We start from the raw sequence: 4,192 nt of genomic DNA on the forward strand, positions 1-4,192 counted from the left end.
ACCAATCATTATAGCATGGTGTAGACAGAATCTCACAGACTTAGTAAACACTTTATTTCACTTAGCATGCCTACATCCTTTCTTGCTGTTGCATAAACCTAGAAATGTTATAACATTTACTCCTCTCTCTGACAGGGACAGATTTTCTTTTAATGACTAGACCTGAGGTTCCAAATACAAAACTTTAAACTTCTGTTTTCCAAAATCACTTAACTGGGGTTATATAAATCAAAACCAAAAAAGAAGTAAGAAAGAACTCGTGGTACCCTGAATGACTAACTTGGTGTCCAGAAACTTCTCTCTGAATTCAATTGAATTGTAATTTAACTGACTGGTTGCCTGTGGTACCATCAGTAAAGAATTGGAGCCGGACACTGGTAGCTCACTCCTGTAATCCTAGCTACTCAGGAGGCTGCGACCTGAGGACTGCAGTTTAAAGCCTGAGCAGGCAGAAAAGTCCATGAGACTCTTATCTCCAAATAACTATCAAAACAAAACCAAAAACCAAAAGTAGTACTCAGTGGACCTAGGTCTAAAATGGGCAGGTATCTTGAGAGAAGAACCTAAGGCCACAGACATCTGTCTGGTTTGTTTTCTTCTGTCTGCTGAAGAGAAGGAAAGGAAACCCAACACAAACATTTCCTTTCATGAAGGACTGCATTTGATGCTTTTTGACTTTATGGGTTGTTTTTTTTTTTAATTTCATTCAAAATTCCACCTGAACATTTTTTTCCTTCTAAATATGGCACAAATATAGCTCAGCTATTAATAGACAGTTGAAGTGGCCACCCTTCAAGATTTGCTAAATAGAAATTTACCAATAACACAGACAAAAAAGGGGGAAAAAAAACCAAAATACCACTTTTCTCTCCCCATACTTGTGATGGGGTCCCGGTCTATAATGCATTCATCATTTAGGAGGGAGGAATGCTTTATGTACTTGAAACCAAAGAATTTACAATACAGGGAAATTCAAGCTGTGTCTATATAGCTTACCAAATTGTAATACTCTAGGAAACAAAAATTGAATTCAGACAACCACAGTTCTCTAATTTTTCAGTTCTACATTATCCCCAATGATTATGTAGGCACAGTCTCAATATCCCCCTCTGTTTTAAATATTTAATGATAAACATTTAAATGTAGTTTCTTTTAAATAACAAGTTTTACTACTTGCTACAACCAAAGATGATTTTCATACCAGCATTGAATTTGTACCCATATGCAATTTCAGGGCCCAGAAATGTATTTTTCTCATTAACAGATGCACAAGAGAAGCATTTTTTTTACTTGACTATATTTAAGTATATTCACAATGTTTGCTTTTAAGAAATCACCGTGGACAAACTCAGTTTCTCACAAGCAATCAATCCACTTGTCACATGGTGTATAACTGACTCCTGACTGGCATGTGGAACAGCGCTTCTTTCCCTGTATAGTTAGTTTTCATTGTTCCTGTTTTTTAACAGTGCACACTGCTCATGTGCTTACCATTCCTCAATCCTTTATCAAAATTCCCCTTTAAAAAAGTTCTCTCTGTTTTTTAGATACTTGTTATGCTCATGACAACACTGTTGGTATTTCCATTTTTATTTATTTTTGTAGAATCTGGAAGTTAGTCTGTTTTGGAACTGTAAATCCTAAATCCTCTCCTACCTGGAAGTTTTCCTGAAGAGAGGGTCAAGAGGTGTGAAATCTGGCCATTCCAAAAGTTAGACATTAGTGAATATTCAGATAAAGTTCTAAAGCTGGGTACCAGTGACTTTCACCTATAATCCTAGCTACCCGGGAGGCGGAGACCTGAGGAGACCTGAGGACTGTGGCTCCAAGCCAGCTCAGGCTGGCTCCAATTAAGCACCAAAAAAAAAAAGCTAGATGTGGAGCTGTCACTCAAGTTGGTAGAGCACCAGCCTGGAGCAAAATAAAATCTCAGGTACAGCACCCAGGCCCTGAGTTCCAAGCCCCAGGACTGGCTAAATAAATAGAATAAAGTTCGGATTGTCAGGAATTCCAATCCCAGGATGTAGCTGGGATTGACTCCAAAGACCAAAGAAAAATGTATGGGAAAATCTCGAAGTCTTAAAGATCACTCATTATGCCCAGCCTTCAAAAGCATACAGGACAGCTGCAAAGCACTATGGTACACCCAGACTCATTCAACCCATTGCTACCCCAGGTAAATCCCCCCCCCATACACACACCCCATCTTCGCTGGTTAAATGCAGCTTTACTATACCAAAGAGTCCTAGGACACCCCCACCAGAGCTATAAAGGCATTTCCCCCTAAGAAAGGCCCTCCCTTCTTTGTAGGTAAACGATGAAAACTATGCATTTAACAAACAAAGAGAAAGCACTTCGTTTTCTATCAAAGTTGTTTAGGGTGCATTCAAATCCCAGAGGCTTTCTGGAACATGACTGTGGTGTGGTAAGCTTTAACACTACCATTGGTAACTATTTCCTAAATAGTAAGAACAAAGAAGCAGAAGGTAAGAAATAGTGACTTCCATGTGTTGAAAAAGGAAAAAAGTTTTAAAAAAATGAAAAAAAAAACAAAAAAAAGGAAAAAAAAAAAGTGTAAAGATCTACTATTTATAGGGTGAACCAAAGACGCTACCTCACTAGATTTCCATTGGTGATTTTAATCACATTGATGATACCAAAGAATACCAAAGATATTTTTCCTGCACGGCATTGATCTGGAAAAGGAACTCCATCCCTTTCCCCATCCCTTCCCCGATCTCCTTCCTCCTCCTCACTCCTCCGTGTGGAACTTGTCTTCATTCTTAATAATGATATGATAATGGTCATTAGGAAGTACTTAACTCTTACGACTGCTACTTCTTGTACATCCCTAGGCAAACATGTTGCAGACTTTGTAAGAAAAAAAAATAATAACTCTTAGGATGAGTGCCTTGCTTGAACCAAAGTGTTAAACCGCTGTTGACCTCTCTTCTCCTTATACTCTGAATACCTCAGCCTCTTAGAAAGGCCACTAATGAAAAAAAAAAAAAAAAAAGGAATAATTATTCACCGTGGTGCTTTTTCTGTGCAACCATGCAATGAAACTTTCTTTGATACCAAAGGATGATTTCCTCTTCCCCCTTCCCCCAATTTCTTGCTGATAAACCAAAGCTCCTTCTCCTCCATCTCTTTCTCTCTCTCTCTCTCTCTCTTTCTCTCTTTCTCTCTCAAAGTCCTCCTTTCCCCTCCCCCTCCTGCCCTTCCCCAACTCTTTCCTGGGTCCCTTCCCCAGACATGCCGTGCTTCTCTTACTAATTCCTTCGAATACCTCATAGTAAGAAGTTTTAGGATTATGTTGTATAGAGAGTCTATGTGATAAGGCAGAACTTACTAGTTTGGTAATTGTTAAGGTTACTTTAAAAAAAAAACCTTTATAATTCTTATTTATTTTGTAGCTTGTATGTTGGGGGTGTTCCCTCTTCCTCTCTCTCTCTCTCTCTCTCTCTCTCTCTCTCTCTCTCTCTCCACCCCCCCTTGGTGTGGGGTTTATTTTCTTGACAGAACTACTCTATTGCTCAAGGAAGACTTAATTTCTGGAAATGTTCCCCAAGTGGGTTAAGGTTGTGTTAAAAAAAAAAAAAGAAAATATGGAAAAAGAAATGATTTTCATTTTGAGGGTACTTATGATGGTTTTTGTATTTCATAGAAAATTTGTTTCCACAGGGTAAAAAATTATATAAAAATATATATCTATATATGTCTATCGATCTATATAATCTTTTTGTTTGTGAAACTGGTTCCTATTTTTCTCTATAATGTGCTGTGATTCTTTTTAAGTTAATTACATTTTATATGAGGTTATTTAATCACTGCTTTAATTTATGACTGTGTCTTTATCTTTTTTAATGTATATAGTAGAAAGAAAATGGCCAAAGCTTTATGTTACAATCTTTCTGTTCTTGATGCTAAGTTGAGGGCAAGAATTTCTCTTAGCTACAGGTTGTATCCTTAGTGTTTTCTTAGCGGGCATTGGGGTGGGGATTGTGGATTGCTTATCACTGCCAAGGGTCCCTTCAATACCTTGTCCAGGCCAAAATGAGTGTTTTTCAGGTAGCCCTTTCTGTCATTTGGAACAAAGAAAAGAAAACCACTCACTCATTCGTCATGGTTTTCCTTTAATTCATTAAGTATTTTTTCAGAAAAAAAATTCATTTGCAGGTAAAACCTGTCA

Source organism: Perognathus longimembris, chromosome 23 (genome assembly GCF_023159225.1).
Source record: "Perognathus longimembris pacificus isolate PPM17 chromosome 23, ASM2315922v1, whole genome shotgun sequence".
NCBI lineage: Eukaryota > Metazoa > Chordata > Mammalia > Rodentia > Heteromyidae > Perognathus > Perognathus longimembris.